A 24,474-nucleotide genomic window follows, 5' to 3' on the forward strand; every position below is an offset into this window, starting at 1 on the left:
GGTAAGCTCCGGGAGTTGGTGATGGACAGGGAGGCCTGGCGTGCTGTGGTTCATGGGGTCACAATGAGTCGGACACGACTGAGTGACTGAACTGACTAACTGGAGCCACCATTCATAGTGTTTTATGTTACTGTCCACTGGAGTATTCGTTTTTAAAAACTATTTATTTTGGCTGCATCAGGTCTTACTTGCAACACAAGGGCTCAGTAGTTGACCCGCATGGGCTTTAGCTGCCCTGTAGCATATGGGATCTTCGTTCCTCAACCAGGGAAGTCCCTGGAGCATTCTTAACCAAGACTTCAAGTTAAGAACACCTTTTTTTTTTTTTTTTAATCCCTAATTTTATAAATATTATTAAAACCAGAAATGAGGGGACTTCCCTGGTGGTCCAGTGGCTATGACTCTGCTCCCAATGCAGGGAGCCCAGGTTTGATCCATTGTGACTGCATCAATTTACGTTCCTAACAACAGTGCGTGAGAGGTGTGTGGGAGGTCCGTTTTCTCTACATCTTTCACCAACACTTGTTGTCTCTTATCTTTTTTATAATAGCCACCATGACAGGTGTGAGGTGGTATCTCATTTTGATTTTCATTTCCCTAATGTTTAGTGACATTGAGTACATTTTCATATGTCTTTTGGCCATTGGTATGTTTTCCTCGGAAAAATGTCTCTTCAGGTCCTGTGCTCATGTTTATTTCTTTGTGACTCTGTTGGATCTTAGTTGTGGCACACACGCTGTCTAGCTGTGACCTGTGCGTTTAGTTGCCCTGCAGCCTGTGGGATCTTAGTTCCCTGACCAGGGATTGAAACCATGTCCCCTGCATTGGAAGACGGATTCCCAACCACTGGATCACCGGGAAAGTCCCTGAGACCATTTTAAAATCAGATTTTTTTTTTTTCTTTCAATATTGAGGTGTATGAGCCCTCTGTATATTTTGGATATTAGTCCCTTACTGGATACATCATTTGCAAATATTCTTCTGTTTGGTAGCTTGCCTTTTGTTTTGTTGCTTGTTTCTTTTCTGACGTGAAAGCTTTTAGTTTGATGCAGTCTCATTTGCTTAATTGTGCTTTTGTTTCCCTTACCTGAAGAGACATAAAAAAATTTAAAAATTGCTAAGTCCAATGTCAGAGAGATTACTACCTATGTTTGCTAGAAGTTTTGTGATTTCAGGTCTAACATTTCACTCTTAAATCTGTTTTGAGTTTATTTTTGTATGTGGTGTAAGAATGAAATCCAGTTTCATTTTTTTGCACGTAGCTGTCCAGGCTTCTCAACATCATTTGGTGAAGAGACTTTTTTCCCCGGTGGGTATTCTTAGCTCTTTTGTCACAAATGAATTGACCGTACGAGTGTGGATTCATTTCTGAGCTCTCTGTTCTGTTCCATTGATCCATGTATCTGTTTTTGTGCCAGTATCATAATGTTTTGATGATGGTAACTTTGTATTATAGTTCACACTGCCTAACCAAATGTTAACTTAATTCTCCATATGGTGAGGAATTTATCTGGTGTGCTAGTTTAGAAAGATGATGTTAGTGTATATTTGTGATAATATTAAAATTACTATAGATCAAGAAAAACTACATTGATTTTATTTTAAAATTTAAAATTTTATGTTGGTGTATAGTTGATTAACAATGTTGTGTTAGTTTCAAGTGTACAGCAAAGTGATTCAGTTATACACATGCATGTATGTATTCTTTTTCAAATTCTTTTCCCATTTAGGTTATCACAGAATATTGAACAGAGTTCCCTGTGCTATATAGCAAGTCCTTGTTGATTATTTTGAAAATAGCAGTGTTTACATGTCAATCCCAAACTCTCAATCTATCCCTCCTATCCACCCTTCATCCCTGGTAACCACAAGTCCATTCTATAAGTCTGTGAGTCTATTTTTGTTTTGTAAATAAGTTCATTTGTATCATTGTTTTTTAGATTCTACATTAAGTGAGATCATGTGATATTTGTCTTTTTCTGTCTGACTTATTTCACTTAGTGTGATAATCTCCAGGTTCATCTATGTTGCTGCAAATGGCATTGTTTTACTCTTTTTAGTGGCTGAGTAGTAGTCCATTATATATTTGTACCACATCTTCTTTATCCATGTATCTGTTGATGGACATTTAGGTTGCTTCCATGTCTTGGCTACTATAAACAATGCTACAGTGAACACTGGCATGCATGTGCCCTTTAGAAGCATGTTTTTTCCTGGATATTGCCCAGGAGTGGGATTGCTGGATCATGTGGTAGCTCTATTTTTTGTTTCTTAAGGAATCTCCATGGAAAAGGCAATGGCACCCCACTCCAGTACTCTTGCCTGGAAAACCCCATGGACAGAGGAGCCTGGTAGGCTGCAGTCCATAGGGTTGCTGAGGGTTGGACACGACTGAGAGGCTTCACTTTCACTTTTCATTTTCATGCATTGGAGAAGGAAATGGCAACCCACTCCAGTGTTCTTGCCTGGAGAATCCCAGGGACGGGGGAGCCTGGTGGGCTGCCATCTATGGGGTCGCACAGAGTCGGACACAACTGAAGTGACTTACCAGCAGCAGAAGGAACCTCCATAGTGTTCTCTATAGTGGTTGTACCAACTTATATTCCCACCAACAGTGAAGGAGGGAGAATAAACTGCATTTTAAGACACCTCTTGCTTGTAACGGCATAGAAACCAATCAGTATGATCTTGTGATTCCAGCAAGAGGAGGTTTGGCGTATCATGAAGTCATGAGGATGCAGGATGCAAAGAGTTGGGGCAGGTAGGGGTGAAGGTGATGCCTCCAGGACCTTTCTCAACTATCTAGATCCCACCAATATTTGGAAATGAGAGGAGATCAGTGAAGAAAGTGATGATTTACAGGGTAATAGAATTATACCGTCATCGTTCTTCAGATCAAGTTCATAAAGCAAATGCAGGCAGGCATACTTTCTGTGGTTGCTACCACTTGATTTGAAAGACATTTATTAAGAGAGTTATTTTGGCATAGAAAGAGCAAGAGATAATTTCTTAAAGGTTAAGACCATGTTTCTCCCTAATACAAATTTTATACCATAGTCTTTTATAACTGCAATTGTTACTCATAAAAAAGTTACTTTAGAAAGATGGTAAGTTGCTTAGATTTATTTTTGCTTTTAAAGTTACAGTGATGCATTAACTTTAATTAAAAGGCAACTTCAAAATTATTCTTTTATTCTATCTTATCTCCCTTGTCTATAGATCTATAATATACTCAGTCTTCATGTATAGCCTGTACTAGTTCAGACTCAAGATAGATTGATTCCACTGTACTCCTTAGAATATTCTGTGTCAGAGACAGCAAATTGGTGTGTATTTTATTTTCTTCACTTCATCTGTAAATTCTCACCAAATTTTTGTCTTCATCTTAGCTATATTGAATAAAAACATAAAGAAAGGCAGGTACTAAATCCCTAATGGTTACTGTTTGCTTTTTATTTTTAAACAGAAGTAGTCACAGTCAAATCAGAATCAGAACATAACTCTGTCTCCCACAGATGTCTTAGCAGTATCTATAGCTTTTCAAACTATATATCAAAGTAAATAGTCTTGGAATTTTTTTAAAACATATCCAAGGAATCTGAAGAATTTCTTTACCTTAAGCAATTGGAATAAATGGGAATTTGTAGGCTTTTTGGCTGGGATTTTCTCAGTGGCCTCAAGGAAGATCTTTCTCATCCATCCTTCTGTAATTAAATGTCAGGCATTTAGAGAGATGAGAAGCAGGCTGTCCACTAAGAAGCACCATCTCACCAATCAGGAAGAGCTCCTAAGTTAAGGATCTTTGAGATTCCATACCAACAGCAATAGAAAAGAAGTTGGTGCTGCAGAGGGATCTGGATGTAGTCAGAAATGCAGGAAGATGCCCATAAATGAAAAGTAAGTCTGTAATTTCTAACACATGCTCTTGCATATCTTCTTTGAAGGATTTTAAATGCTATTCGAGTTCCCCCAACTGTTTTCCTCCTCCAAGGTTGAATCACTGCTAACATTTACTAAAGGAAAGTGGATTCTTTCTCTTGGTCTTAAGAAAAATTGTTAAGTTTTTGCTCAGTCTCAGTGAAAATGTAATCATCCTAGTGGAGGAATTAGATGATTTAAATAATTTGGGGGAAATTGAGCTTTGTTTTGTGGTCCTGCTCTCTTCCACTTACTATTTGATCTCAGTCACTTTTTAAGTCTCTGTCCACCAGTTTCCTGATCTACAAAACTGAGAAAATAATAGTACCCAAAGTATTGGAGAATTGTTCCATATTGATGTAAGAATTGTTAAATACATATGCTGGAGTAGCCTTTCTACCTGGTGACTTTCAAGTATAAAATCTTTGTCTGATAGGTGAAGGACAGTGACATCAACATTGGGCGTTACTTCTGCACATGGGATTTGATTTGGCAGTTGAGAAAAATGAGAACATGGTCTTGACCTTGAGTTCAGTTCAGTCGCTCAGTTGTGTTCGACTCTTTGAGACCCCATGAATCGCAGCACACCAGGCCTCCCTGTCCATCACCAACACCTGGAGTTCACTCAGACTCACATCCATCGAGTCAGTGATGTCATCCAGCCATCTCACCCTCTGTCGTCCCCTTCTCCTCCTGCCCCCAATCCCTCCCAGCATCAGAGTCTTTTCCAGTGAGTCAACTCTTCGCATGAGGTGGCCAAAGTACTGGAGTTTCAGCTTTAACATCATTTCTTCCAAAGAAATCCCAGGGCTGATCTCCTTCAGAATGGACTGGTTGGATCTCCTTGCAGTCCAAGGGACTCTCAAGAGTCTTCTCCAACACCACAGTTCAAAAGCATCAATTCTTCGGCACTCAGCCTGACCTTAGACACATTAAATTTTATCTATGTGCATAAAATATACAAAGTTGTTTTAAGTTTTGAAAATTTATTGAGGCATGCACTTTGTGTACTTTTAATGCAGTTATCTATCAATAAAAAGTTAGAACAAAAATAAACAATTACTATGGCAATCCTACAATGTGGAGTGTGAAAAAATGAAGACACTTATAGCCCAGCTGAAATTAGAAATTAGAATTAATGTCTTCCTTTTTTGGAACCACCACACTAAAAATAAAGTAAAAATCATCATAAATCACTACTAACCTGGTACCCTTTATAAAATGGGAATTGGTCCCAAACTGGATGAAAATATGTGCCTATTTATAGGACAACCAAAAGAAATGACTTACACTGTGTCTACACTATTTGAACATGACCTCCTAGAAAGTTTCAAGAAAACAAGTCTTCAGAGGAGTTTGCTAACTTAATCTGTGACCCACCAAAAGCAGGAGAGAGTTTTTCTTCTCACTCTAGCAGAAGAGTTCTGGGACAGAATGGATGACTGTGCTTATCAGATGTCTCTCTCTGAACCGGGCATTGAGTTCAGGGGGGTGAAGCTGTCACCTGGCTTGTGACATCACGGGGAGTGAGAGCACTGTGACCCACAGGCCCCAAGGCAGCGTGTTTTGGGAAGATGGTTTGTTTCCTGGAAAGAAGTGAAGATAGGCGAACAGCGTCTACTTTTCTTATGTGGCATGTAGAGAAGTTTAGACATTTTCCTGCCTGATGACAATTTCAAAGTGGAGACCTGAAGAAACCCAGGAACTGATTTAAAGCTAACAGTTGCAATTTAGGCAGGACCAGTGAGGACAATGGCTAAGGGCAAGAGATGTGATAGGATCTCATATCAGGATAGTGTCTGCAGAAATGACTGACTCATTGACTGAAGAGGACCTATGAACTGCAGGGAAGATCCAGGGTCCGCACCCGATACAGAGACAAGAAGAGAAGTCAGCTGAGGCAGAAGAAAATGATGAGTTCAGTTTTGGACATAATGAGCCATAGAAAAGAATAGTAAGTTGAGAAAACATGAGTAAAACCATACAATAAAAATTTTTTAAAAACCTAGATTCATTTGACAAATCCAATATTTACTTCATTGAAAACATTTACAGAAGGAAAAGAAAGAAAGAATTCAGTAACTGAGTTTCTTCTGGCAAAACAAGTTCATTGTGCAGCCTGCTTTATTTGGGTAACTGAAGCAACTTTGGTTTCTATTAAGAGTATCTTTGTTCCACTGCATTTTATTATTACTAAGAACACTGTTTTAAAGAATATAATTTTTCTCATTTCAAAGTAATTCATACCTTTTAGGGGAAATTTGAAAAAAGTAAAATAAAACAATAAATCATATGCACTAATAAATATCTTGACAGAGTCCCATGTTTTCAGTTATAAGTAACTTTTGTCATTATAAGAAACAGTATTGCAATACTGAAAAAGACCACTAAAGAGCATTTTTTCCTTGCATTTCAATGCTTTGAGATAGCCACTGATAGTATTTGTGACTATGTTTTTATGCCGTTCACACACACACACATATACACATACAGATGCAAATTTATTTAAATAAGGTCCTATCACTTATCCTTTTTTAAATCATCTCTATATTTTTTAAAACTGTTCTATTATTTATTTAGGTTTTTTCCATGTCTTCCTTCTTCTCTTATCATTTCTTTATTCTCTCTCCCAAACAACTTATGTTAATCATATATATACACTTAGTAAATCATGTATTGAATATTTTATAAATGAGTATGTTTATATGTGTGTTTATAATGTATGATATCAAAATTTGGAGGAATCAGTCATTGCTTTGATGTTGTTTTTAAAATCTAGGGTCATATTATAGACACTTTTTTTTTTTTTTCAATTAAGGAGCTTTTCCCCATAAAAAATACATCGTGAAAATCCCCCCAAGTCAGTTGCTTTAGGTATCATGTAAGTGTGTTTTAGCTACTTGTTTTTTGTAGGACCTTGTATCTCACAGCACAGACTTGAGAATGAATATGTTGATATTATCAATAGTTTGAAGCCAAACTCTTGAGAATAAAAATATCTGGGCTGAGCAATTGGTCAAAGCTCATTTATGTGAAGCATGGAGTGACTGAACTCAACACTTCATGAGGTTGATAATTCTTTTACTCCCATTTCACACATGAAGAAAATAAGGTACACAGACTACAACATAACTTTTCCAAGAACACAAAACCTGTGCCTTGCAAGCCTCTACACGCCAGTCTCACAGATGCCAACCAAATGGTTGTTTTGTAAAGTAAATGGTAACCATGATAAAATCAACATGCCCTTCTTGTAATGGGGTAATTTATCTTGAGGACTCACACCACAGTCTGTGCCTGGAGCTTTTCATGCTTTTGCCATGGTCACAGTTTTCTTCTTTAGTGGTCTTCTGTGATGAGTGTGGACATCTGCTTTCACAGTCCATCTGCAGAGGACAAGAATGAGACACAATGAGGTAAGTTATTTGATCCAATGACATACAAGAAGTCAGCAAAGGAAAGAGACCAAAGAAACAGTTCTGTTGATCCCCAGGCTAGAATTCTGCCGCCCAATAAAATCTGAATTCTGGGAAAACCCCACACAACATAAGTTTTCTTATAAATGTGAATCTCAATACTTATTTAATTTATGGCTTTTAAGGGGTGCTTGGTCTGGAGCTGGTGCATAGCTGGGAAGGCAGAGCCAGGTCACATCTCTCCTGAGCTGGGTGTGCTGTGCTAATTGCCCCACATCGGTCTGGCAGAGAGCCTGTTGAAAGGCAGAGCCTGGATCCACCCCCTGAATCAGAAATCTGGCTGAGGGAACCTGAAATTTGCAGGATGAACTCTGTGGTATACACTTTTAATAAACATGCCAGATAACTTTCATACGTACAAATATTTGAGAAAAACTGTCTCCTTCAAAGGTGCCGTTTGGGCATCTTGGCTTGGTGGGAAAGGCAGCCATTTACTGCCACTACTGGCTATTGGGTAATTACTTAAATTCCCATAATAATAAGGTGGGGATAACAGCGCTTATTAACACATAGGATTATTGTTAAATTAAAAGTAATGTATGTAAAGGTTCTGGCACCCAGAGATTAAATGGCATTCAGCCTAAATCAATCATAGTAAGAACAAAAGCTCGTTGAAGGTATTCTAGAAACCATTAGTTCAGTTCAGTCACTCAGTCATGTCCGACTCTTTGCAACCGCATGGGCCGCAGCACACCAGGCCTCCCTGTCCATCACCAACTCCCGGAGTTCACTCAAACTCATGTCCATTGGGTTGGTGATGCCATCCAACCATCTCATCCTGTGTCATTCCCTTCTCCTCCTGCCTTCAATCTTTCCAAGCATCAGGGTCTTTTCAAATGAGTCAGCTCTTCGCATGAGGTGGCCAAAGTATTGGAGTTTCAGCTTCAACATCAGTCCTTCTAATGAATCTTCAGGACTGATTTCCTTTAGGATGGACTGGTTGGATCTCCTTGCAGTCCAAGGAACCCTCAAGAGTCTTCTCCAACACCAAAGTTCAAAAGCATCAATTCTTCGGCACTCAGCTTTTCTTTACCAACTCTCACATTCGTACATGACTACTGGAAAAACCATAGCTTTGACTAGACAGACCTTTGTTGACAAAGTAATGTCTCTGTCTAGGTTGCTGATAACTTTTCTTCCAAGGAGTAAGCGTTTTTTAATTTTATGCAGTCACCATCTGCAGTGATTTTGGAGCCCCCAAAAATAAAGTCTGACACTGTTTCCACTGTTTCCCCATCTATTTGTCATGAAATAATGGGACTGGATGCCATGATCTTAGTTTTCTGAATGCTGAGTTTAAGCCAACTTTTCACTCTCCTCTTTCACTTTCATCAAGAGGCTCTTTAGTTCTTCTTCACTTTCTGCCATAAGGGTGGTGTCATCTGCATATCTGAGGTTATTGATATTTCTCCCGGCAATCTTGATTCCAACTTGTTCTTCATCCAGTCCAGCGTTTCTCAGAACCTGGTTAATTTCATGTGGTTTTCAGTTGGGAAATAATTGTTTTTTAATCAGTTTTATATTTATGTATTTATTCAGCTGTATGGGTTCTTAGTTGCAGTGTGTGAACTCTTAGTTGTGGTCCGTGGGATCTAGTTCCCTAAACAGGGATCAAACCTAGGCCCCCTGCATTGGGAGTGCTGAGTCTTAGCCACTGGACCACCAGGGAAGCCCCCAGAAAAGAGAATTTTGAAGAAAGAAAGTTAGGAACCCAATGATACACAGTGACTAACCCCTAAAGAAGGTCAGGATTCTCAAACCCCGAGCGAAGCAGCATCACTCCCTCATTCTTTAGAAGCAGATGGGTGGGTAATATAACGGGAGGCTGAGCCAGGCAGAGGAGGGCAGTTGTGAAGCATACGCAGATGGGGCGGCGCTGTTCAGATAATGGTGATAAAACTGTACGGAAGTTGGTGCCAAAGGTGAAGCCGTGATGCCAAGACAAACTGGAAAACAGCAGCACACATGCAGGCCTCCTGGGGAAAGATGAGGCTGTGCCAAATTAGGGAAAGCAAAACAAACTGCAGGATCTTCATGAATTATAACTTTGTAAGTGCATGGGATAGAAAAAAAAAATCCACATGTTTTCTCAAAAAGAGAAGCAAACAAGAAAAATGAAATTTAGAAGCAATTCTGATGAATAATGTGAAAATTTTATCAGGAGAGCTTAACTAGGAGGAAGTCACAATCTCCCTTTGCTTTAGAGATCTCAACTCTGGAAAGAATAAGTAATTGCTTCTTAAGGCCTGTTTCAGAGAGAAGCTGCCCCAATTCCACAATAACATGATAAAATGCTGGCTTTCATCTAACTTTGTGTAAGTCCTATCTGAATTAGGAATTTTATCAAAAGATCCTTTCCTTTGGTGGTTTTCCTTTGTTATGCAGCTTGCTTTATGTTCTCTTATGCATTGTTCCTTTCTGAAAAAACCAAGTTAATCAAATCCTGGAATGAAAATATGAACAGTTATCATTTCTGAGTGCTTGGGCTTAAACTAAACCTAAGCTTAGTTAACTTAGGCTGGGCACTTAATTAAGTTCTAATGGTAAATGTTCTTATGATCCCCATTCTAGTTACAAGGAAATAAAGTAGCTGGCAAAATGACCAAGCTAGCAGGGTCTGAGGGGGGATTGGACAATGCCTCAGACTATGCACTAATTACAATTTGGAGAGAGAGAAGGATCGTGCCTTGTTTGATGTAAAGAATTTAGGAGGGAAGGTCTTGATTCCTTCAGTGACTGGAGAAACACTGCTTGTGTTAGATTCTGTTATATGTCCACTCTGATATTTGCCCTGCTTTCTATTCCTGAAATCATCCCCTCAGAGACCCAAAGGGTAGCATTACAGCAATGAATGAGCCATCTGTCACTGAATGTTTTGGCTACAAAGCTTTATTTTGGATCCAGTAGGTGAGAGAAAGATCTGACAGGGCTTCTGCAGGGTGAAGTCCAGGGCAAAGGTCTGGTAATGACTTTGCTGGTGAATGAAACCCTTCACTTCCACCCCCCGAAGGGCTTCCACCTGCCTGCTCTCCAAGTTTATTTTGATGATCTTGGAAATATTAGCAGGAAATGATTCTGTCTCCTGTCATACTGCTTCACTTTTGTTATCTGGAATGAAGGAGAACTTCCCTGATGATGTAGATAGAAAAGAAACAAAATATTTTAAATGATTTTCAAGATGAAAATCATTTAAGTCATAAGATGATTTTCAGCCTGTGGCCAAGAATACTTTAAATATTCTTTATTTTTTAAAATTAAAAGATCATGCTTTCATGTAGATTCCCAAAATTTATTTTTGAAGCAAAGTTTTCTGCTTTGGCAAAGATTCCACATCAAACAAAAACCATGGAATTTCAAAAGTCTGTATTTCAGTTTAGGAAATCAAGATAGGTAACAGTTTTAAAAAATTGAATGCAGGAAGAAAACTTTATTATGCTTGCATGAATATAGCAATTACTAATCAAAACCTGTTTTTTTTACTAACCAGAAAAAAAAAAAAAAAAACCACTTCCTGATCACTGGCCTCAGAAATGGGCTTGAATCTACAGGAATCAGGGACTGTACTTACCAGGAAACTAGCTAAACAACTTTTGTTCCAGTCATACAGAAAAAGGCACCTCAGAATTCTTCTATTAACTTCTCAGCTTCTAACAGCGTGGCTGGCAATTTACCAATCATAAACCTGAGCTCATCTTTAATAACCTCATAGGTTTGGGCATTTGGGCAACATATAGGCATTAAATTGGTTTAGGATATCTGCCTAGAACACCCAAATACCATGATCACCACTATCCCTGGGCAAGTAATTTATAAGGCACTTTAACACTGGTTGGTAACTTGTTGACCACCTGCAAGGGTGCAGAATCTAGTAGAGATAAGATTGACCCAAACATAAAGGAGACACAAGTTTTAACTAAGCAATTGAGTAAAATAAATAATGTGATTGATTTTTATCATGTGTCAATGGAAGAACAATGTGCATAGCTTGGTTTCTTTAAGATACTTCCTTGGAGAGTTAATAGTATGCCATTTAAACTTTGAAAAATTTCATGTGTAGAAATTTAGACATGGTTCTTAATATTATTTCTAACTGCTTCTTCCTGTACTTACAATATGTTTATCTTTCAAGAATATGATAAACCTAACAATATTTTTATTAATTCTACTTGCTAAGTGTGGCCACTCTGGTGGCTCAGATGGTAAAGAATCTGTCTCCAATGCAGGAGACCTGGGTTTGATCCCTAGGTTGGGAAGATTTCCTGGAGAAGGGAATGGCAACTTCCGCCAGTAATCTTGCCTAGAGAAATTCTAGGGGGCTACAGTCCATGGTGTCTCAGAATCGGACATGACTGAGCAACTAACACTTCACTTTCAAGTGTGGTAGACAGAAGCTTAAAGTGGTCCCCCAAGATTTCATGCCCCCCCCCCAGTCTCTGGAGCCTGTGAGAGTGGTGTATTGTATGGCAGAGTTAACCTTTAGAAAGAGAGATTATTCAGGTAGATCTAATCTAATTGCAGGAACCCTTAAAAGTGGAGAGCTTTGTCTTGCTGATGGCATAAAAGGAAAAAAATTTCAAGGTAGGAGAAGGATTTCATATACTAATGTTGGCTCCACAATGGAGGGGTCATGTGATGAGGAATGCAGGTGGTCTCTAGAAGCTGAGAACAGCTAGGGGTAAACAGCCAGCCATGAGATGGAGGCCTCCACCCTTGGTAACAAGGAGCTGGGTTCTGCCCATGGTCTGAATGTATTTGTGAACAGAGTCCTCACCTGAGCATCTAGATAAGACCTCCACCCAGCTGACACTTTGACTTTGACCCTGTGGGACTCTAAGAAGAGAACCCAGCCAAAACCTTGAGACTTTCACCTTACAGAACTGCATACTAATAAAAGAATGTTGCTTTACTTTGCTGCTGCTGCTGCTAAGTCACTTCAGTCGTGTCCGACTCTGTGTGACCCCACAGACGGCAGCCCACCAGGCTCCCCAGTCCCTGGGATTCTCCAGGCAAGAACACTGGAGTGGGTTGCCATTTCCTTCTCCAATGCATGAAAGTGAAAAGTGAAAGTGAAGTCGTTCAGTCGTGTTCGACTCTTCACGACCCCATGGACTGCAGCCTCCCAGGCTCCTCCGTCCATGGGATTTTCCAGGCAAGAGTACTGGAGTGGGGTGCCATTACTTTGCTAGTTTGTGGCAATTTGTCACCCAACAGTAGATAAATGTGTTATCTGTTATATCTAGACAAATGGGACTCCTGGCTGAGTGATGGAATAAATGAACCTCATCTAAGCTTTCATTCTAAATTTCCATGATCCTGTGGCTTCATCTTCCCTGACATTTCTTCATTAGCATTCATTCTACTTAGTTGGGCACAGGAGTATGATTCGGCTTCAGTGTGCGGCTCTCTGACAGCCTGGAATGAATGAGGCTGCACTTAATTGTGAATCAGCTGATGTAGGATTTAGCTGCTGAAATCAGGTTCACCTGCTCCCCTGTGCAGGGAAATCACCCAGATGGTAAAAATTTGCCTCAGCTGTCACTCACTCCTAGAAACTTTGATTTTGTTGTTGTGGTTGTGGTTCAGTCGCTCAGTCATATCTGACTGTTTGCGACCCCATGGACTGCAGCACACCAGGCTTCCCTGTCTTTCACCATCTCCCAGAGCTTGTTCATACTCATGTCCTTTGAGTCGGTGATGCTACCCAGCCACCTTGTCCTCTATCATCCCTTTCTCCTCCTACCTTCAATCTTCCCAGCATCAGGGTCTTTTCTAATACCGGGATAAAATGTTTAAAAAAAAAAAAAAAAAAAGCAGGTTAATTACAGGTTATTAAGATTGGGATGCTGCAGATGGAAAAAAAAAAAACAAAAAAAACCTCTCAGTCTTAAAATCAGGCAGATTCTCAAAAGGTACCTGGGGTGCAGCGCTCGCTGCTGTTCCTCTTGGACAGATGTTCTGGAGAGCTTATGCTGCTTATATATTCATGAGGGAGCTGCCACGGGGTACAAGGAGAGGCAAATCCAGCTAATTCTGGAAGGATGTCCCACCTTCCCTTCAGAACTGGGACTGTAAAGCCTTCTAAAAACATGAACAGAAGCAAAATGACCTGCTCTATGTTTTATCTTCCTTCTCTCCTCGTCCTGAGTATGAAAAGAGGCAAGATTCCAAGTAACTGTCTTCGGGCCTGATAAGCTAATGTCAGTGTTACCCTTAAATATGCGTGGAAGGACACAATCCCCATCTACTGGCTAAGAACCAAGGTGGAGCAATGAGTTCCAGTCCCTTATCTTATCAGAAAATTAGAATCTTCTCATCTCAAAAATAGGGAACACAATACTTACCTCCTAGGGCTCTCATGAGAGTTAAGGGTAAAGTGTGTGGAAAGACTTCAGCACTCTGCCAGGCAGTTGTAAAGGCTCCCCATGGAGCAGCTTTTGTTGTTATTTTCACTTCCTGCTTCTCTGGAAAAGGCACAGCAGTGTGTGCCTGGAGCACATTGTTAATTCCTGGGATGGCTCTTGCAGCTTAACATTTAATTTTTAGCTTCCAGTTAGCAATGGCCAGGCAGCATCATGGGCCCTCTGATGCCGGATGGTGATTAACTCAGTTAAAATGTGCCAAGCACTTTCAAATATAGCTCTGATTTAGGAGCTGCATTTAGAAATGATCCTGATAGACGTGCATTCTGTGCACGTAGTTATAGCTTTGGACATACACACCTAGCTGATAATCGTCAGTTGTAATATAGGTCTTTATAGAGAGTGTAGAGCCTTATAGCAGGATTTTGAAGGTAACTAATGTCTGTTATCAGATTTTATAGTTTGTAAAGTGTTCTGTGAGATGAGTACAATTGTGCGGTAGTTTGAGCATTCTTTGGCATTGCCTTTCTTTGGGATTGGAATGAAAACTGACCTTTTCCAGTCCTGTGGCCACTGCTGAGTTTTCCAAATTTGCTGGCATGTTGAGTGCAGCACTTTCACAGCATCATCTTTCAGGATTTGAAATAGCTCAACAGATGTTCAAGCTGGTTTTAGAAAAGGCAGAGGAACCAGAGATCAAATTGCCAACATCTGCTGGATCATGGAAAAAGCAAGAGAGTTCCAGAAAAACATCTATTTCTGCTTTATTGACTATCCCAAAGCCTTTGACTGTGTGGATCACAGTAAACTGTGGAAAATTCTAAAAGAGATGGAAATACCAGACCACCTGACCTGCCTCTTTAGAAACCTGTATGCAGGTCAGGAAGCAACAGTTAGAACTGGACATGGAACAACAGACTGGTTCCAAATAGGAAAAGGTTTTATATTGTCACCCTGTTTATTTAACTTATATGCAGAGTACATCATGAGAAACGCTGGGCTGGAAGAAGCACAAGCTGGAATAAGATTGCCAGGAGAAATATCAATAACCTCAGATATGCAGATGACACCACCTTTATGGCAGAAAGTGAAGAGGAACTCAAAAGCCTCTTGATGAAAGTGAAAGAGGAGAGTTAAAACAGTTGGCTTAAAGCTCAACATTCAGAAAACGAAGATCATGGCATCTGGTCCCATCACTTTGTGGGAAATAGATGGGGAAACAGTGGAAACAGTGTCAGACTTTATTTTTCTGGGCTCCAAAATCACTGCAGATGGTGACTGCAGCCATGAAATTAAAAGACGCTTACTCCTTGGAAGGAAAGTTATGACCAACCTAGATAGCATAATCAAAAGCAGAGACATTACTTTGCCCACAAAGGTCCGTCTAGTCAAGGTTATGGTTTTTCCAGTGGTCATGTATGGATGTGAGAGTTGGACTGTGAAGAGAGCTGAGTGCTGAAGAATTGATGCTTCTGAAGTGTGGTGTTGGAGAAGACTCTTGAGGATCCCTTAGACTTCAGGGAGATCCAACCAGTCCATTCTAAAGGAGATCAATTCTGGGTGTTTATTGGAAGGACTGATGCTAAAGCTGAAACTCCAGTACTTTGGCCACCTCATGCGAAGAGTTGATTCATTGGAAAAGACTCTGATGCTAGGAGGGATTGGGGGCAGGAGGAAAAGGGGGCGACAGAGGATGAGATGGCTGGATGGCATCACCGACTTGATGGACATGAGTTTGAGTGAACTCCGGGAGTTGGTGATGGACAGGGAGGCCTGGCCTGCTGCAATTCATGGGGTCGCAAAGAGTCGGACATGACTGAGCGACTGAACTGAACTGAACTGAAAGTGTTCTGTAGCACTTATAATAATCGAACCCGGTCTCCCGCATTGGAGGCAGACGCTTTAACCTCTGAGCCACCAGGGAAGCCCATATATAACAGTCCTTTAGGTTACAATAAAGTATCATCATCGTCATTGTTATCTCCATTATACAAATGATGACATTAAGACTGAGGAAGGCAAAGTGACCCACCCAAAGTTGTTCTTTAAATTCCTAGGGAATAAGATTGTTATTTTCTCTGTAAATGTCTTTGTGAAGGGCAACTTATTCCAATAAGTTATTGATACACTCAATTATGGAAAGACAGATTAACTCTTTTATGCCACCAGGAAACCAAATTAGAGATTATCTCTGTATAACACAATGATTTATAACATTCTCAATTGGTTATCAAGACAGGTAAATTAAGAAATCAAAGTTAGAAACCTTCAGTGTATTCGTACCTAAGAGTAGAGCTGAAGAATGGAGTGATATTGTATTTGAGATATTTGAAAAGGTGGTAGAACCATGCACTACAGTTCCTAGGCAGTTCTGTTTCTCCCTTTACTCATTCACAACATAAATTTTGAGAAAAGAAAGATACGTTTTGTCATTTGCTTTCATTTCTAATTGTATATCTGTGGTCATGGAAAAGTAAACTTCTTGTCTGTAAATTCAGAGATTTGAAAAAAATTTTGGAGTCGTAGCCACTTAGAAGCTCATTTATAACAGCTCTGTAACCTCAGCCTCGTGAAGTCACTTCATACAGATCTATCTCTGCATCTGCTTTCTTTCCTCTGTCTACATTTTGGGACAGGTGGAATCTTGGTAATAAAACCACTAAAGTCAATGTTACTATAAACATTGCAGGAAAAGAAGTCACAGATTGACCCTCTGGAGAGTGTATTTGAGGAAAGGGTAACTTACCGCATTTTTTGGTGATACTGTTAGAAATGACAGATTGCTTATGTGATGAAGATGTTTGTATTTTGCCCCCCACCAACTGACCAGCTGTTGCTTTTCTTCCAATAGCTACCTAAGCCTCAGTGCTTAATGTGGTTCCCAAAACACAGGGCCTTGGGCAGTTGCCTGCAATTTGCTGTAGGTTGCTTGGCATTAACGCATACATTCTTATTTCTATGACAACAGTAGTTCTACATGTATAACTCTGGTGCAGTTTAGAATGATGCTGCTGAATTTCTGTGAACCTCTGCCTTGAGGCGATAATCTATCCCCTGGGGAAAAGCATATGCCTTTCAGCTGGGCTTCCTTGCTGGCTCAGTGGTAAAGAATCCACCTGCAATGCAGGAGACACAAATTGGATTCCTGGGTCAGGAAGACCCGCCCGGGGGAGGGCATGGCAACCCACTCCAGTATTCTTGCCTGGAAAATCCCACGGACAGAGGAGCCTGGCGGGCTGCAGTCCATAGGGTCACAAAGAGTTGGACATGACTGAAGTGACTTAGCATGAGCACAACCATCAGCTGGGAGAATCCTTTCCCTTGAGGTTGGGGAAGGATGGGGAATAGTTTCAGAGTATTCTGATTTGCAGGATAAAATGGGTCCACAGAGGAGGCTGTCGCTGGGGTAGGGGAGTTGGGATACATGCAGTGGGGGAGGGATCCTCAGGAAAATAAACAGAGAAGCTGAGTTGTCAGCAGACATTTTGCTCCTTGGTTTCTCCCTCTGTTTGTTGTATATTTTGATGATATCAGAGCATCTAAGTTAATGATGAGTTGGTCCCTGTGATGACGTAGAGAATTGCCTGACCACTGCCAAATATCAGTCAGGAGGACTGAGCATCCAGTGAGGCAGGAGCAAGTGGCTGGGACTCTCTCTTAAGTAGATGGAAGGGCGGGGTGGTGGGACGGGGGCGGTTGGGGGACGGTGGGGGGGCTGCCCCAGTGGCTGGTCCAGATTAGTCCACATGGAGCAGGGTGTGAAAAGGGATTTTTCCTGTTGCATCATTGGGGATTAAAGGCACCAAGTACTTCACATTCTGCATTTACAGTGACAGCAGCAGGAGGGCCAGCTACCACCTCCTGGGTGGAGTGAGAGGAGGCAGGGCTGAGAAGCAGCCAGTAACCAACCACCTTCCCTACTCTCTCCCGCCCCCAGCTAAGGCCCCCAAGTTAACATGGTGATGGGGGAGGGCGGGGAGATAAAATGCTGTCTTTAAAAAGGTGCTATGCTTGTGCAGAAAAGTTATTCTTTCTGCATACACACATTATCACCTCTTGAGAGGAGACAGGGAAGGGAAATCCCAAGATCATTGTCAAGAAAATTTGCAGAGGTGGGGATAGGGGTAGGTGGAATGAGGGTGGGGGTGGATGGGGTGAAGGTGGGGGTGAGTGGAGTGGGGGTGGGGTGGGTGGAGTGGGGGTGGAGAGGGGAGGGGAAGAGGTACCTGAACTCTTCTGCTCTCTCCAACACCCCCTGCACCCTCCCACCCCTGCCTCTCAGGGAGGAGTAAGAGTAAGGATCTCTCCTTTGAAATTTGAGACCCTTTGGGCCTGCTGAGCTTAGTGCTCCTGGGACCTGGAGAAAGGTCAGCAGAGAGAGGCTGGGACAGCAGGTCTCCCAGACACACTGGCGCTCCCACAATCTGGGGTGAGGAGGAGATGTGAGTTGAGTCAGATGCGGCTGGGTTATTTTCTAAAAGAGGAGTTCTCTGAAGCAAGAGGCTGGGGTGCTGATGGCCCGTGGAGGGAGCTGAGAGTGAGTGAGTGGTCTCCTTCCAAACCTAGAAAACTTGCCATGGAAGGGTTGGCCTTGCAGAAAACCCATGTGTTTCCAGATCAGTGTTTGACTCCCTGACACACAGATGACACCAAAGCCAGTCATTCTGGGCCAGAGGAAGAGCAGCGACAGCAGTCTCAGTCAGGGGTCAAGTTCGGAGGCCCGTTTCTTCATTTTCTCAGGACTCTGACTCTGGGGGAGATAGCTTGGAGAAGAGGAGAGCAGGGTGTCCTGTTCAGGTGAGAGAGTCCCATGTCCCTGAGACCCACCACCATCCCCACCACGCATGTTCCGGTACAGAGAGCCCAACGGGAGCTAAGGAGGCAAAAGGAACAATACTTGAATCCAGCAACGCTGGAGTTTTCAAACAAGTAGTACTGCATCTTTCTTTCCTTCATTATTTCTTTTTTCCCCTTGCTTTTCTTTCTTCCTTCCTTTCTTCTCTGGGTCTTCATTGCTCTGCGCGGGCTTTCTCTAATTATGTAATTAGAGAGCAGTGGGGGCTGCTCTCTGGTTATGGTACATGAGCTTCTGCAGTGGCTTCTCTTGTTGAGGAGCTTGGGCTCTAGAGCCTGCAGGCTTCAGTAGCTGTGATGCACGAGTTTAGTTGTCCCGCGACATGTGGACTCTTTCCAAACCAGGAATCAAACCCCTGTCCCCTGTGTTGGCAGGTAGGCTTCTAACCACTGGACCACCAGGGAAGTCCAATACTGCATCCTAAACACTGGAATTAGACTATTCTAATAAGCAAAATAGCTGAAAACATTTTTAGGGGAGTTGGTAAGCAAGGGGGAAAGGAGAGCATGGACAGAAATGTTCTTTGTTTACACACAGAGTGAATGGAGGTTCTTCAGTAAACTGAAGCTGATCTGACTGGGCAGACTCTGGAGCGTAAAGAATACAGTGCATCAGGCAAAGTGAGTGCTTCCAACAAGGGAGGGAGAGAAAGAAAAGAAATAGATGGAGGGAGGAAGGCAGGCAGGATAGCTTTCTTGGCTTCTCCCAAGTGGAGGGCTGTTGCAACTCTAGTAATGAATTTGAGAAGCTGCCCTTAAAGGCATCCGAGTGAAGAGGGTGTTCTTCAATCTGTTGTGCTACGTCTAATCCTTGCCTAATAACCGAAACCAGTGGCTGCTCCCTTTCATAATTGTCATTTAAGTGTCTTTTCTTTGAATTGAACGTGCGTAGTTTGGTGCATAGATTGAACAGGCACAGTTCCTTTCATCAGAAAATCTTTCATCATTTTACTCCCCTTCCCTTGCTCTCAGAAATGTCTTCCCTTTGACTTTTTTTAAAAAGTATTTTAACAGGCATTATTTTCTAAGTCTTTCATTTCCCTTCATGCACATAAGTTATCTGTTGATTTCATGCCCTGGATGTAAGAAGCAGTGGCTAAATCAATACTACTGAATACATTTGCAAAAGAAAAGAATTTTTAAACAAGTTTTCCTAGGCATGAAAATAGATGAACTGGTGGGATAAATTATTCCTCTCATTTCTAGAAAACAGAATAGTTATAGATTCTTTTCACTAAAGCAGAAAGAGTTTATTTCTTGCCATTCTTTATACTGTTTGATGCCAGAAGACTAAGGCAATGTCTGTAGTTATTTGGACAAACTGTTGCCACTGAGATTGCCTACTTTTTTGATTAAAAAAAAAACTTGTTCTCTTTTCTTGATCAAGGAAATTTTATCTCACCTCCTACTTCCAACCTGGCTAAATGTAATCATCAAGTTGCCAAAATAAATGACCTTTAAATTGAGAGTTTTATTGAAACAATCAACATAGATGGCTGCTGCCATCCCTGTATGAAGGGTCACAAATATATCGCCTTGAATGCTCGAAGGAACTTTCTGGAACGGTTCCCACATGCTTTTGATTTTATAAGAGACCATAACTTCTGGAATTCCTAATAAAGAAGAAAAAAAGGGTTATTTTTAGTGGATGCTTTTAGAGGAAACAATTCGACATATTCTGCCAGCAGCCTTAGAGGCTGTGCAGGTGCCTTGTAAATACCCAGGTTTAGCTGATGTCAGGAACACATTTATTGCTTTGATACTATTAATAACACAGACATTTACTATCCGGTATGACTCCATAGGAGAGCTCACATCAAGCACACTTAGATCACAGGATCTAAGAAAAGCTGACTTTGGGGTATACTTGAAAAAACAAAACCATGAGATACAATGTAGGCTGTGAATTAATGACTGTTTATAGATATCAACGGGTTTTTTTTTTTTTTCTGCTCAAGATCTTCTTAAACAAAATGAAACAAGTCAGTTTTTGACTTATATATATGTGTATTTAAATATACACACATATATAATCATTTTTAAAGAAGTTCACCATGTTTTACAACTATTGCTTTCTAGATTCCTTTTCCATAGACTCCCCCCCCACCGCCCACCTCCCTCCCCCCCCACCCCCGCCCCACACACACACATCAGAGCTTCTGTAGTGGCTCAGATGGTAAAAAACCTGCCTGCAATGCAGGAGACCCAGGTTCAATCCCTGGGTCAGGAAGATCTTCTGGAGAAGGGAATGGCAGCTCATTCCAGTATTCTTGCCTGGAGAATTCCACGGACAGAGGAGCCTGGCAGGCTGTAGTCCACGGGGTTGCAAAGAGTTGGACACGACTGAGCAACTAAAGCTTTCCCTTTTCAGTGAAGGTATTTTGTTAAACAACAACTTTAATGAAACATTTGCAGTGAGTCGCTAAACTGTTAAAAGGGATTCTTTTTTCTCTTCTTTACTTTTGGGTATTCTGTAAGGGTTTGCTTACCACTGTCTAACCCTCCTCCAGAAATGTTCACTCTCCAGTCTAATGGTAAGGACTGTGAGAGTAACCTGAGGCCACAGTGCCAGACTTCTTCGCTCCTGACTTAAAAAAAAAAAACAAACAACTATGTACCTTTCAGTCATTTTATAATTGAGATCTATACATTTTAGAATTATGTTTAAATTTTTTTTGTTGTTACTAGGAGATAGAAAGTATTGAACATCTTGTAAAACAAAATGAGGATTGACTGTAATTGGATAAATATTTCACAATATAGTTTGATGAAATACATTTTAATATTTTAATTACCTTATGAAATAAAGCACATTGAACAGCAAAGAGGGCATGTAAAATTTATAGCCATGGGGGTTTTTCAAAGTATCTTAAAATTTTTGGTAGTCCTGCAAAGCACTCCAACTATGATAAAAAGAATTAGTGTCTCTGACACATTTCCTCAATTGTTCTGAATTCAGAAAAATTATGGGCTAAAATACCATCTTTTTTAAAGAAAAGTTTCTTTTCATTTTCTTTTTTATTTTTAATTGAAGTATAGTTGTGTTTTTAAACAATGTTGTTGTGTTTATAAACAATGTGTTTATTTGTGTTTATAAACAATGTTGTGTTTATTTTAAAAATTTTTGGCCACACCCTGTGGCATTCAGGATCTTAGTTACCCGACCAGGAATTGAATTTAATTATGTATACAAACTCTTAAGAATTTGCAAAGTCCAGTATAAAGACCAATTATCTAGTCAGTATCTTCCATTGTCTCTTACAAATCTCTTACAATTTTACAGGGCACCAAGGATATGACTCTCAATCTCTTGAGTCCTTGGTTTCCTTATTGGAGTCAGGCTGACTAATAAATAAACACATAAATAGTGACAATGTCAGGATTCAATGCTGGTAAATGTTTAACAACTGGCTCTTGAGGGGAAAAGGAAGCCTGGTTTATAGCTTTTGCCCATTTCTGTGACGTAAATACTCCCACCATGGTCTGTTTCAAGCTACAGGATGAAGTCATCTGCCTTGCAAAATTCCTGAAATTAACAGTCAGCTCTCAGGCTCTCCTGAGCTGGTCCAAGCCAGTTGTAGCACATCAGTGTGTCGTGACTTATTCACTATTCTGTTCTGATCAGTCAGCTTGAAGGTCAGTAGGTTTGTGGTCCCCCAGTATTTTTCAGTATCGTTGTTGTTCAATCACTAAGTCATGTCCGACTTTTTGTGACCCTGTGGACTGCAGCATGTCAAGCTTCCCTGTCCTTCATTTCCAGAATTTGCTCAAACTCATGTCCATTGAATCAGTGATGCCATCCAGCCATCTCACCCTCTGTCACCCCCTTCTCCTGTCCTCAGTCTTTCCCAGCATCAAGGTCTTTTCCAATAAGTCTCTTCGAATCAGGTGGCCAAAGAATTGGAGCTTCAGCTTCAGCATCAGTCTTTCCAATGAATATTCAGTGTTGATTTTCCTTAGGATTGACTGGTTTGATCTCCTTGCAGTCCAAGAATCTTCAAGAGTGTTCTCTAGCACCATAATTCAAAGAGTTAATTCTTTGGTGCTCAGCCTTCTTTATGGTTCAAATCTCACATCTGTATATGACTACTGGAAAAACCATAACTTGGACTATACGGACCTTTTTCAGCAAAGGGCTGCTCTGCTTTTTAATATTCTGTCTAGGTTTGTCATAGCTTTTCTCCCAAGGAGCAACAGTCTTTTAATTTCATGGCTATACTCACCATCCACAGTGATTTTGGAGCCCAAGAAAATAAAAACTGTCAGTGTTTCCACTTTTTCCCCATGTATTTGCCAGGAAGTGTTGGGACCAGATACCACAATCTCAGTTTTTTGAATGTTGAGTTTTAAGTTTTTCAGTATGCATGCTTTTCCATTTACATATTTATAAGAAGCGGCGCCTTCCTTCTGGCTTCCATCTGACATCTCCCTCTCCCTCTGTACCATTCTCTGGCCTTGCATGTAGACTGATGAGTAACCTGTCCTTCCTTGGTGACAGCCTAATGTGGTTTCCTCCAAGTGTGTGAAAACTACATTATGCTTCTGGGACCAAAATTAGGCAATTGAACAAATGTCTATTTGCTAATAGGTTTTAAAAAACAGTTGTTGTTAAAATGGCCTGTTTTACTCATTTCTTTATCTTTGCAACTTTGGTTGTGTATTTTGTGTATTTATAAAATACTTGAAGATATCAACTTGAAGATATCATTATACTTAACTGAGTCATGTCCTCCTGATTTGGTCTCTTGGAAGCAGCCCCTGAGATAAGTATTTGAGTTTAGTTTGTGAGGTGCAGGAAACACTACTAGGGGAGCAGAGAAATGATGCAGGGAAAGTAAAGCATCCCATCAAAGGTATATGATTGAGTCAGCTACTGAGTGAATGACTACTGCTTACTTCTCTTGGTAAACCCTAGTGAGTAGTGTAAAACACATGCTTCAGAATTACCCTATCTGAAGGCAGGGAGCTGGGACATGGTTGAGGGCTGCTTCAGAGATTGTTCATTTCTGGTCCTTCCATTCTGCTAGGGATATGGGCCTTTTGGGCCTGAGTCCTTAGGCCAGAGATGCAGATATTGGCAGTCTGAAAAGGCCAGAGCACGTTGAGAAGTCAAAGAGTAAAGGCAGGCAAGGACAATGTCTGCTGTGTTTAGAAGCTTTTACCAATTATGGTGGAGAAGGAAATAGCAACCCACTCCAGTATTCTGCCTGGAGAATCCCATGGACAGAGGAGCCTGGTAGGCTACAGTCCATGAAGTCGCAAAGAGTCAGACACGACTGAACACACAGTGCACACACACCAATTATGGGCATGCTTTATAAGTATTATTATTTTACATAATATATAAAATAGGTTTTATATACTATAAAGTACATAAAGGATCTCCAGTTTCTTATACAGCATGTGCATGGCACCTAAAGAGACCAAAATCAAATGAATCTGTTGGTCAAGGCTTCTTTCACTAATTGGACATTTCTGTGAGAATCTCATAGAGAAAAACAGTTCCAAACACAAAAGCCAGAAAGTGAAGTTGCTCAGTCGTGTCCGACTCTTTGCAACCCCATGGACTGTAACGTACCAGGCTCCTCCTTCCAGGGGATTTTCCAGGCAAGAATACTGGAGTGGGTTGCCATTTCCTTCTCCAAGAGATCTTCCCAACCCAGGGATTGAACCCGGGTCTCCCGCATTGTAGGCAGATGCTTTACCATCTGAGCCACCAGGGAAGTTCCCAGACAAAAGCCAGAGACCCCACTTATTCTGTTTTGTTTTGTTTTGTTTTGGCCACACCTTGCAGCATGTGGGATCTTAGTTCCCCAACCAGGGATGCAACCATACCCCCTGCATTGGAAAGAGGATTCTTAACCAGT

The 24,474-nt window shown here is 41.0% G+C and overlaps 1 protein-coding gene and 1 long non-coding RNA gene across 6 annotated transcripts in view; one reads left to right on the plus strand and one right to left on the minus strand.

Moving 5' to 3' along the window:
- The window catches only part of LMNTD1 (lamin tail domain containing 1), a 489,768-nt gene that overhangs the window by 115,301 nt on the left and 349,993 nt on the right, over positions 1-24,474 (plus strand). The gene's annotated exons all lie outside the window — the stretch shown is intronic.
- On the minus strand, positions 6,983-9,370 carry LOC147372557 (uncharacterized). Its single transcript, XR_015164167.1, has 2 exons — positions 9,128-9,370; positions 6,983-7,304 (listed from the first exon to the last, which is right to left on the minus strand). It is a non-coding gene; the product is annotated as an uncharacterized LOC147372557 (long non-coding RNA).

Source organism: Bos grunniens, chromosome 5, assembly GCF_055505025.1.
Source record: "Bos grunniens cultivar Pamir isolate PY7600 chromosome 5, Bosgru_T2T1.0, whole genome shotgun sequence".
Classification (NCBI taxonomy): domain Eukaryota; kingdom Metazoa; phylum Chordata; class Mammalia; order Artiodactyla; family Bovidae; genus Bos; species Bos grunniens.